Source organism: Acyrthosiphon pisum, chromosome A2, assembly GCF_005508785.2.
Source record: "Acyrthosiphon pisum isolate AL4f chromosome A2, pea_aphid_22Mar2018_4r6ur, whole genome shotgun sequence".
Classification (NCBI taxonomy): domain Eukaryota; kingdom Metazoa; phylum Arthropoda; class Insecta; order Hemiptera; family Aphididae; genus Acyrthosiphon; species Acyrthosiphon pisum.
The window spans coordinates 118,407,517-118,421,092 of NC_042495.1; the positions used below are offsets into that span (position 1 = coordinate 118,407,517).

Consider the following 13,576-nt stretch of genomic DNA (forward strand, 5'->3'; position numbering starts at 1 on the left):
TTTTCTACTGAATTTACAATAATAATTATATTGGAAACACAAAAGAATAATTAAAAATCTATGGATAAAATTATTTAAGAATAACTATATAACAATAATTGAAACCGTACAGTGCGTAGTATATTATAATATTATAATATTATAATAACACGCGTATATAATATCAGAAAATAAAATAAAATTTAGGTCGCCCAGATATAAACAAATGAATGCGCGGGGGCCTTGTGCATTATATAATATTATCTAAACTCAGCTACTTCGGGACTTGCATCGGTGGGGATGCAGGGTCACGTACGTTACGTGACACTATGTTAAAATATGTGTTTATTTTATATACACAAATACACTGTATACAGTGTACGATATGTACAATATAAAGTACGTGTAATAGTGTAATGTATAGAGGTAGGTACACCAGCAATCGAAAATCAATGTTTTCGGAGGACATTTTTATAGGAACTCTGTGATTTATTTCAGTCCGTCAGAAATGAATGTATGAAAACCTCATTTAGTTCACTATCAAAAATAATAATTAAAAAATATTAATTTCTTATCTGCTGGCACAGTTTGTCCACAGGCCGCCGTTTTGTAACCCTGTATATATACTTAATACAAGGTGACACAATAGCAAGCTGGGCAAGTTAATGATTTTTTTTAACTCAGTTAAGTTAAGTTAATATGCACCAATAACAAAAAGTTAAAAGTTAATTTAACTATAGGTTAACTCAGTTAAGTTAATACACACTTTTTGTTAACATTTTATTAAGTTAAAAAATAGTTAATTAACCAGTGCCGCAACTACACCAATTTGGGCCCGTATGTAAATAAAATGAATGGCCCCCTTCTCACTTTTGAAAATTGAAATCATACTTTGGAATTTTGAGTTTTTGCTCTTACAAAATAAGGTTAACATAATCGAAACACGTATAGGTAACACCTATGTATTTACAAATAAATAAATTTAATCATTTGTAGCCTTTTTTATTAATTTCAAATATAAATAATTATTAAATAACAAATAAATTGAACATATCATACATTAACAGTCAACTGAAAAATAAATACTGAAAAATATATATAATTTTCTTTCTATAAAATATTTTAAAATTTTTATCTTTGCCCCCCCCCCCCCCCCCATTATGGGTTGGGACCCTGGGCCCGCGTGTTTGACACACGCAACACACCCAGTTATTGCGGAACTGGACTTAATTTGTTTTTACAACACTAGACTACTTAATTTTTAGCATCCCAAAACTAAATTATAGACTATAGTGTTTATACTTTATACAGTATTTCCATATTAGTTTTACTTTAAACAATGCATTGTAAATATATCTGACATGAAAACGAAATAGACTGAAATAGTGAAATATAACAAAATAAGAAACAAAATAAATTAACGTTAATTAAAAAAGAAACTTAGTAAGTTAACAGTTAAGTTAATGAAAAGCCAAAATTAACTAGTTAAGTTAAAAAGTTAATACAAAATTAACTTATTAACTTAACTTTAACTTTTTAACTCGTTAATTCCCAGCCTTGCACAATAGTGTCTACACTATTATAGCTTCGAAAAGTTTAGACTTTTTTAATATATATTTTTACATAATTTTATCGTTATTATTTTATAAGTTTTTAGTTTTTGAGTGATACCATAATTATTTTAATTTCATATAACAAAGCAGGATATTTTTTGGAGTATTTATCATGTAAAACAGAATTTAGAATGAGTAGTGAATCAGCCCGAGCAGCATGAGTCTTTAAAGTTTAGATGAGCGGAGTGGAGTGACACATGAGTAGGTTAGGTTATCTCGCATATTATAGGCCACTACTCTGCTCATGCAAAACTAAAACACTTACCTATCAAATTATACATAACTAACTTTATTTTTTAAGAAAACGATGACGATAAAAAATTGTATGAAACATATTTTTTTCTCATAATCATTGATTTTTGATGGCATAAAATAATGTCAAAATAATATTTAAAAAAGTTTAAAAAAATTTGAAATTTTCTCGAAATAATGAGTGTATATTCATTTAAATGGATCACGCTGTCCATATTATATAAATATATAGAAATAACTGATAGATATAATTATTAACAAACTGCGTAAGTAATAACTTTCATTACTATCGATTTGTCTAATTTAGATATTATATAGTTATTATTACTTATTACATATTTAGTCAATTACATTAATCGTCAGCTATTTTCTGTTAAACCCTGTATGTACATCTATATTTTTGTGTATGTGTGTGTGCGTGTGTGTGTGTGGGGGGGGGGGGAGAGAGTATACGTACAGCTCTACTGTTAGGACGTCGTCGTTTCGAGCGCGCAGTCGAAAAGTATACCAAAACTTGGAGGGCCCGAAAAGTTTGTTATTATCATTGTACCAGGTTTCATTAGTGTTTGGCGGTCGTCGTCATCGTTTGAGGATGAGGAGGAGGTGGTGGAGGAGAATGTGGCGGTGGAGAAAGGGTGGAAAAACTGTTGGGATTGTACGGCGTGGCCATGGACCGCCCGAACTCTGCTTCGGGTCCCCAGAAATATACGACGTAATAGCCCGGTCGAGTGTAATTCAAGAGCCACGTCCTTTATTGCCGTCATCATTGTCACGTTTGTCGACTTAAGTTTTTCATATATATATACGCACCCACACACACACACACACACACACACACACACACACACACATATATAAATACGCGCGCACATGCTCACCAAGTCTCGTGCAGAGGGGTGGGAAAAATTACAAAGTTTCGGTCAGGAGCAGAACCAGCAGCTACTAGTGTCGTATGTAGTAGGGTAATCTTTTGCCGTCAAAAACCACTTTGGTGAGGTTTTTTTGTTTTCTTTATTTTCTTTATTCCCCCCCCCCCCCTCTCGATGACCATCGAAGTGTGTCATAATGTTACATATGTGTCGGTACAGTCGTACTCACATTGTTGACGGAACGAAAACTTTCCGCCGCTCCGTCCGCCTTTTGGTCGATCGCTTTTCGACCATTTATTTACACACCGTGTTCAGTTACACTTACATTTATAAATTATATTTTATTCGCAAACAATTTATTGTGCCGTTTGACGAACTACGTCCGGTCCGCTCTTCTGCAGTTTATTATAAATGGTTGCAAAAGGTGAAGGGTAAAAACATTTAACGAAACGTCTGATTCGTGGTTTTTTTTTTTGTGAACGTCCCGATGCTGCAGCACGCATAAATTATGTTAGGTATATGTTAACAATGTCGTGCACCTATATACAATTAACATCGGTACCACAATTCAACAACGTTTGTAACATTAAGCCCGAGTCTGGTAAATTTTTATTCACTTATCATCGCTACAACAACATCATCGCAATTTATGCAGAACACGCCTCCGTTCGGATGTACCGCGCAGACTACGTTGCGTTGCTTTGAAACGAAAATCCTCGCTGTCGTTTTCCAAGCATCTGTAACAGAATTATGGCATAAATAATTTATATTTATTGTCATGAAAAAAAAATCACTTTTGATAATATTCGTTCATTTACAAATAAATCCTTGAATCATAATTTAGACGGTGCGACGTATTATAATATAATATTCTATATTTCAAAGGTTATACAGCAATTCAATAATCATAGTCTCTACAAAATATTATGTCCATTCAAATCATTTAATATGTATTTATTATTATTCATGTCTAATAGTCTGGTAATACACTCTTTTCTATCTATATATAAAAGACATACAAATATACAATGTTTGCGACTGAATGACTGTGTCCTTTATACATTCCTAAGTCGTTCATACAATTGTGATGAAATTTAGTACAGACATAGATTGGACCTTGGGGAAGATGATAAGCTACATTTCGCAGAAAAAGGTAAATAAGAGGTCCAACCCCGGGATGTTCTCAAACAGGGATTGTGAGATTATTATTATTATTATTATTACTATTTTTGTTAATAAATGGTTGCAATTGGTTTTAATAATAATCATTATTATTATTAAGGCGATAAGCCTGTGTATTATAGTACAGAATGTATCGAGTTCGAATCACGGTTTCGGTGCGCCGATGTTTTAGCATTTTTTGGTACTTTAGTGTTAAATTATACACTTGCGTAAGCATCACGTGGGATCCACGATCTACTGCAAGTAGAATGTCTACCTGAGAATATACTGCTCACATAATCACAAAAACCTAGCAATAACAACACATATTATACTATTATGGTATGTGATATTTGAAAATGTTTAAAACGATTATGAGTTGCCGCGCTTACAATATTATACGAGTTACAGATCGGTACAGGCGTGAACCTTTACACAAGCAGCTTTATACCGTATTGTTATAGCCTATACTTTTAACACGTATTTAATTAGATAACATTTCAACGACGCTTTTTGTTTCCATATCCGCACTACTGACACATCAGCCACGTAATACGTTTAAAAGTGCGGGCGGCCTGTATGAAAACGTTTTTGATTTTATAAGTTTAAAACTTTCCTCGCGCTGTCGCAAATATTTATTCGACCAGCCGTTTTTGAGACAGGTTTGGGAAAAAAGAGAAAAAGAAAAGGAAATCTGCATCGATGACCACCGTTAATCATTATTATTACTGCAGTATGAAGTGAATTTTTATTTCACCCCACAGACTTCGGCAATTAAATCTCAGGACGTGCGCGATACAATATAACATTATTGTGGGCAATAAATTATCGAATGGTAAACGTATGTGACAACAATGCGTTCACCAATGAATTATTATGATCACCCTCTCTGTATAATATAATATTCAACATACGGTTATTCGACTTCCGCAGAACTTTTCTGCGGGAAAAAATCGTTTTAGCGATTCAATATAATATATTATAATACCTATATAGTATGCGGACGAGATAAACGAGAAATAAGGTGAGTTTGCTATAATATATTACTGTAGTACTCCAATAGATTGTATAAGTATATAGTAAAGACATAAAGTGTGTTTAATAAATAACTCAGTTTTTAAAATGAGCATTATTTTTTTGTTCTTAGGTTGGCGGCATTATTCTTGAAATGTATATTATTATGTTATCTATTGTTCTGAAGATAATACAATTACGTTGTATGTATAATAGTTATCTGTATTCCGTTTGGTCAATTTGCGTTCACTTACATTAATGTTATGTAATTAAATATGTATTATGTATAAATCAGTTAATTCTCGTCAACTGCGGCCAGCAGCGTTCGCAACTCGATTTTATGTAAATGAGGGTACCAGCTATTATACAGGTAATACGTCTATATACACTGCACAGGACGACATCACGAGCATAAATGACTTCACGGGAATATACGGGGAAAATGACCCATGGCTCCAGGGAAAATCACCCCTTTTTACTCTTTTTTTTCTCGCCAACCAAAAGTATACATTCACATGTGTTATGGCATCGTGAATGGATCAAAGTGAATGAATTCACAAATTTGCCTAAAAGCTTTTCTGTGTTGTTTATACCTAAACCCAAAGACCCGCGAATACCAGCGAACGTGGTATGTACCAACCACGTGCGTGTACTGATGTAGGTAATCGGTTTTTATCGCGATCAAAATTGCCTGTTACTCATATTTATTATTATACCCGTGTTGTTGCCGTACAGACAAACGAAACGATTCCAAACACTAGATATTAACTGTGATATCAACACTGTGCGCATGTGCACGGGCCTAATGAAAATTTAATTTATGAGTGTATAATAATATAAAATATTTAAATAATTAATATTGTACCGACGTGAGTGCAAAATGACTGAATTTAATTTTACATTTTACGAGAAGTACATTTATCTATAACTCACCAATGTATAACAATTAAGTATAGACATGATATATAGGTATAACCGATGTTTAAACTTAATTTTATTACATAAAGCTCGGTTTGTGCCAAGTTTGTTGACGCGTTGAAAATGTTTTGTGATCAATAATATAAATGTATAAAATTACAATAAATCTTGTGAAATAGTCCACTGGGAACCTTCAAAACTTAAACTTGTATATAATATACTCTCACCTTTTAATAGTCGGACAATTATTACTTCGAAACTACTAACTTTAAATTACCTATAGTTCATTTTAATACAATAATAATATAATAGTATATCATCTGCGGAGTATATTGTCCTAAAATTTGAATTAGTTGTTCAGTAGTTTACATTATGTACCCCAAATTAACGGATTAATTAGATTTTTGAATTTAAGACAAACAACTCTTGAATGGGTCTCGATCTCGAATCTACACATTTTCACCTTATGACACTAATTCCGGACTCTACGAACAATCACTAAACATTTGGTGAATCAATAATGAGCTACAGGTCCTTTAAACACAGTTTTGTGGACCACGATTGGTCCATTACATATTATTATTGAATCATTAAATTAATTAATTTATCATGGAACCCAAGATAGGTCGTCGTGTCTTGGGGCATTTTTCACTTGGTACACGTCTTAATATATACCTAAAGGTAGGTACGTTTTATATTTCTGAACCAGTAATATCATCACCCAGTGAATTGATTGAATAAAAACAAAATTCAATAATTTCTAAGGGTCTTTTGAAGTATTACAAATATGTGTTATGTCCACTATAGTCTATAATTCAATTTGGTAAATCTAAATATAGATATTCTCAATATCATACTGAAAATAATCATACTGTCCATGGTTATTAAACATTTTAACCTACTGATTAATTACAAAATTTAATAACAAACAGAGGTTTTTTACTGTCTATATGATGTCTAATACAGATAGTTACTAAAAAATATGCAATTTGTTTTGTTACTTTTAATAAATTATTAATCACCGTTATGAATATTAATAACTAACAGCAGTATTATTAAATGTATATTTTAGCAAAATCGAATATAATAATTTAATATGTATTAAATGTCAGTAAATATTTTATTCAAAACATTAAAACAGTACCTCTATTTGAAATTTTAAATAACCTGGGAGGTTTTGATGATAGTTTTTAATACCTACGACCTTATCCAACAAAACATTAATGATTCTAAGATGATTTATTATTTATTATTGTAATACATTATTTTTTGTTTTGTTGGTATGTATTAAATGGTACTTCAAAACAAAAAGTGAATACCCAACTAATTACTATGACATGCTAATAATTAATAATAACATAATTGTTTTTTATATTAATTAATAAGCTTTTAAAAAATCTAACTTGTCTCCAAGTGAAAAGTATATTTATAAAATATGAATATGTATGTGTTTTAAATTTAAATAAACTCTTATGTGCGTCTGTGTATGGTAGTAAATGTATATTTTGCCGAAATCCCGCGAACAGATGTTTTATTTTTTAAACATTTTTAAATCATGATTTAATTAATTTATTAAGCCACATGTTGGACTAAAGTTTATAAAGCTTTATTACCTTGACTTCGACACATAGCGTAGGTATGCAAATGTACGGTAAGGGTATCCTTAAAAATTGTTTCGTGTCAAGTTTTAAAACTATGCATATTATACAACAAAATCTATACACAAAATGCTTCGTTTATTATATTAGCGAAAACAAATATTTAAATGTCTAATACTTGAAACCAAATATGTATCCACTACGAACGGTAAGCACTACGCGGCACTTATGTTATACGTGTGATTAGGTACATGCCAACAACACGAACTGTAATTTAAAAAAACAAAAACAATTTTACTAGATGATACATCATGCGTACTATTCTGAATAAAATAATACGACGGTTTTTTTATTATGTTTGTGTGATTCCATTAGTAACATCTAAATGGGAGACATTTTACACTCCGTTTCGTCCAGACCAATATCATTTTAGAAAACTTACGAAAATAAAACCGTTGTTGTTAATATCGTTAAAACCCATTGTTCCTACTGAGTTCGTTCGGTTGAATAAAATGCTTTACTGACATGTCTCACTTTTGTCTTATGTGACCAAATGATTATCACAAGTCTCACTCGTAATGTAAGTGGGGGGTCTACTCATAATTTAATTTTTAAAGTGCAAAATTTAATTTTCATTTATTACATACAAAAGTTAGGTGATCTCAAACAAACATCACTGTTAAAGACTAATTTCAAATAATTACAATTGATGAGGACTTAAAAGTTTGACATTTAATTCCTAATCGGATTACATCAATAACTATAAGTGAATCAAAGTACATATCATTGTAATTCCTGCAATGTAAAATAGCAAAAATAAATTATATGCCAACAATGTCAAAACGTGTGTTTTAGATAGCCACTATATATATAATTATTATGGTTAGTTAAACACATATTTTGTTTTTAATATCACAGTCGAATAATTAAATATTTTTATAAGCGTCTTTATAGTAACGTTAATGTTTAAGTCCAGACAGAAAGCAATAGGTGTATACAAGGCTTTGGACCTATGATCAGCGTTGAGAATTATTATATAAGAACATATTTTCATCTAGATAAGATGCAGATAATTTTATATTAATGTATCTAGATACAGATAAAGACAAATACATTTTACATTTATTTAGATTAGATTAAGATAATGTAACTTTTATCAAGATAATATTTTATATAAAACTAATTTTTATTATATTTAAATAACAAATTTACTTCTTTACCTACAAGAACATAAAGTAAATAATAGTTAATAGATCCATACGGTAATATAGTAATATTATGTACTAATTGGATAATGTTCTGATAGAACAGTTTTAGTAAAAATAAAATTAATATTATTTATGAAAAATGAATACGATTAAAATAAAACATTTCTAGATAAATTTATAATTTTTTTTTGTGGCATTTACGACGCCGCTGGAACTGCTTAAGCATTACATAAACAGCGCGCCGTCGTTTATTAATTTTAAATTAATGCATTACACTTAATTAATATTAATAACAATTACATAACAAGACATTTTATTTACGAGTATTCATTTTTTTTAGCGACAAATTAGTTTCCGTACACTCCGGGTACTAAGGACTACTTTCCATTGTGATTGCTAAATATATAATATAATATGTAAATTCCTGGTAGCCTTAGAAATTGCAGAGTATAAAAAAAAACACAATAATTTATCAATATGTATATCATTGATCCATTTATTATGTTTATGTATATCATGATGGGGTTAAAACTGGTTAAAACAGTTTGAAATCCATGGATACTCGCTCTTAGTTCTTACAGATAGTTAAAGTTATATTATTTTTCAGTGAAAATTCAAGTATCCGTAGATATAAAACCGTTTTAATACCATCATAATTTATGTATATTTATTTATCACTTATTTCGTTGTTGATAAGTTATACGCTGCACGTGGCATGTCGGACTTTAAATTTTTATTTTACAAATTTATTTTTTATGAAACAATTGGTATTTTATTAAAATATAAACAATCATTGTAATAACAATAATATGATCGATTGTGAATAGACTTATAGTTTCAACGTGCGTAAGAGTGCAACAAATGTCGTGGGGAAAAAATCAAATAAATATGTACTTCAACGTTTTACTATTGTATCATATATTATTGCAATAGTTGTATAGAAGTTACTAAGAAGTAGAAATTCTCTGTCAAAGTAAGACGTGTCACCGGTAATTAAAAACGGCTCTGGTTGAAATTTAAATGACGTGTGTAAATTCAGCAGTGCTCATAGATATCACATCGAATTACGTAACTATAACTTTAAGATTTCAGTTACACTATCTATACACCTTTTCCGCGTGTCATTTTCGGGAATGACAGTTCGTCCGATGTTGCGGTACATATCAAAAACGAACATTGGTCACTCTATTTTACCACAATATCACGTATCTTATACTAGTCGTATTAGTATTACGGTTATGTCACACGAACGCGAAACTACGCAATAGATGGAGTGAACAAATACGTGGGTAAAGCATTGAATTAATATTACATTACATCACTCATGTATACTATTAAATAACGTACGTCATTATGACAAAATAGAAACACAATAGCCATTTACATTTTCAGTAATATTGAGTGATTCACGTTAAAATAATCACCGGAAGTTAGTATAATTTACTACCGTGCTATTAGTATGATTTATGTATTTACCACAGTTTCATATACTAAAGCTATCGTGGACTTTGCCGAAAACCGTTGTAATGTGCTTTAAATATTTCTAATAAAAGTCTTAAAGACTTTTAAACTTTAAAATGACTTTGCGTGATAAATTAGTTTACTTAAAAAAAAAAAAACGAACGGCTAATGAATAATATTCAGAATTATTTTTATAATATCCATAAGTATAATATTATTTCATGTAGTTGATTTGTTCTAAAAGTGGAATTTGAAAAATGTTTTACAAAATGCGTAAAAACTATGAATAACTAGCTGTCCCGACACGGCGTTCCCGCGTATTAGTTTGTTTTTTTTGCATTTTCGTAGGCCATGTATTATTGTTATTATGTATTAGAACATTTTTTTTTATTTGTATTTTATTAGTGGTTTCGGAGATCATAGTGTATAGTTAACTATTGAGTATGTCAAATTAATATTCATATAATGTCACTAATAACCCACAGGATTAAGGATAGAACATAGTCTGCAATGAATGCGTAAATTACAAAGTTCTTTATTGATATCATAAACAAATATAATTTTATAAATTATGTACATTTTAAACTATTTTTATAATTTAAATTTAACTAAGGACTAATTGGTGCACAATATTTTTGGTTAACCTGTCTTTTGCCAATATAAATAGATTTAATGGCTTCCCCACACGTGAGCATGCAACATATAGCTGTCCATGGGAAAAACATGGATTTTCCAAGTCCAAACCACAAATGTACATTGTTTGTCTAATTTAAATTAGGAAATAGAATATAATAATATGTATACTTACGCGCTTTTAATAAAAAAAAAAAATCCAACTCCAAAGGCGCCGAAGATTATGTCTATTTATAGTTTGTTTTTTGCAATGACTTAAATGTTCACTATAATTCTGTATTGAAATTTATAGAACGAATTATTTCATACGACGTCACTCATGGCAACCATTTAAAAACAAAAATTTCGATCTGAAATCACAAAATTCCCGTTCTAGCACCTACCGGGGTTGCTATTCTCACGATGAAAACTATCCTATCTTTTAAGTTTGACCGAAGTACATACGATGTAAAAAATGTCATCATGATCGGTCCATTAGTTTCGGAGTTCATTCCGGACAAACATTGTGACACGAGATTTTTATAATATAAAAACATTATATATTATATAAGATTATATCATCTACAAAATTGATATTGTAGATTCATAGAAGATTGATCAAAGTATCGCGCGAATTAATTCCAATTTATATGGCATTAATTTATATGGCTGTTGAAAAATACATCTTTCACGGATATTACAATATGACCGATTGATGTTATACAATTATTTGGCACTGCGCGGTCTTCTCGTTTTATTTTATTTTATCTGAAAGAGTTTGAACTATGGCCAAACGTTTTGATAAAAGTTATATAAACTGCGTGCTTATTATTTTTTTTTAAGGAAATTTATACTTAAAAGGATTTAAGCTGTTTCAGTTTTTATTACTTCTCGATGACATTGCCATAATGTAATTAATTTATTAGTAAATTAACTTCAGATAAAATCGTTTTGAAATTTGCACATAATTTATCATCACTTTTAAAATATTATGTCAAATGACAACAGGGGTGTAGATTTTAAATACTCCATAAATCTTAATTATTAACTACCGAAACAGTTTTTCCACATGTGCTATATAATATGATGGATTTCAAATCTAAATTATGTGTAGGTAGGTGTATTATCTCAACAAGTTATAAATGTTTTTTTTGTTTTATGATATACATATATATGTTATATGAGCCAAGGCTCGGAAAATTAATGATTTTTTTTAACTCAGTTAAGTTAAATTAATAGACACCAATAACAAAAAGTTAAAAGTTAAAAGTTAATTTAACTATAGGTTAACTCAGTTAATTTAAAAGTTAATACATGCTTTTTGTTAACTTTTTATTAGGTAAAAAAAAGTTTATTTGTTTATGCAACACTGGACTACTTAATTTTGACCAACCCAAACTAAATTATAGGCTATAATGTTTATACTTTATACTGTATTTCCATACTAGTTAGATTCGAATGATAAACATTTTTTACTTTAAACAATTTACTGTAAATATTTTTTGACATGAAAACAAAATAGACTAAAATAGTGAAATATAATAAAATTAAAATCAAAATAAATTAACCTAACTTACTTCTTGAAATGAAAAATTTCACGTTAATTATAAAATAAATTTAGTAAATTAACAGTTAAGTTAATGAAAAGCCAAAAGTAACTAGTAAAGTTAAAAAGTTAATATAAAATTAACTAATTAACAGCCTTGATATAAGCCTAACATTATTTTTCATATTTATGATACTCCTATAAATAATATAATATACATAATATTATGTATGTTATATATAAGCGCATAATAACCTTCCAGAATAATATAATCAAGTTTAAAAAAATAACAAATTAAAGAATGATTTAAAAAAAACTCAGTTAAATCATGGCAGTCACTATATGCTATAGTATAAACTATAAATATATAATAGTTGCATGTGTCGGGACTCGGGAGTACATCGTCATGGAATAGGTTACTATAATGGATGATTTAAATTTGAATTAAATGATAAATCTTTAAACACTATGGAAAACGATACTGAACGAAGACAGACTGTCAGTCAATCTCTCTGAGGATATTTGATTATAGGTTCACTTATATTGATATTAGTAAATGTATTTTTCTGTTAATGATGTATATATATATATATTACTAGCTGATCCCGCGCACTTCGTTGAAAAATGACAACTCTTAGAAAATTGTGATTGTTCAATTAATTTGTGTCTAACTCCCAGCAGTGCAACTCATTCAACCTGGTGACAATATGCTACAGCATATCAAGTATACCTACATATTTATACATAATATACATAAATATACACGCACAGATTCGTGTTAAATAAATAACTTAAACTTAATTTAAATATGTTTGAAAAATTAGTTGTGTAAAGTATTATATTATAATAAAATAAAGCTATTTTTGTAGGCACAAAAAGTAACGAGTGTCTACCAAAAATATTTGTTTGATTACAACAAAATAATTAAAATTGTTATTTTACGTTTAAATAGTTTCTTTAATTTGTTTAAATACTATTTAAACACAATTTGATCGAAATTTGAATGCCTTAAAATAAAATTGTGTGCAATTATATTATTATGATGAATTTTGATACTTTTAGAATTCTGTGAATAAGAATTACTGATGAGGAAACTTGTTTGACCAGCATAAACATTTGTATCAACATTAATAAAAATTAAAATTAAAATGCCTGATGTTTAATATTTTTAAAACTCCATTGTGCTTAGAAAATCATGGTGGAATGATTCAAGTTTTTACAATTAAATAATAAATTATTAGATGAGAAATCGTTATTTTATGAGTGAATTAGTAATTTTGTCATAATTTTAACTTCAAACGCTCATAAAAAATTAATGTTGTTTTACGCTAATTTTTGTTTTAAA

General features: G+C 29.3%; 1 long non-coding RNA gene across 1 annotated transcript in view; it reads right to left on the reverse strand.

Moving 5' to 3' along the window:
• Positions 1-2,871: 2,871 nt before the first annotated feature.
• The window catches only part of LOC115034094, a 67,951-nt gene continuing 57,246 nt past the window's right edge, over positions 2,872-13,576 (reverse strand). The window contains exon 2 of the long non-coding RNA XR_003839488.1: positions 2,872-3,450. This is a non-coding gene — a long non-coding RNA (uncharacterized LOC115034094). The remainder of the gene's footprint in view (positions 3,451-13,576) is intronic.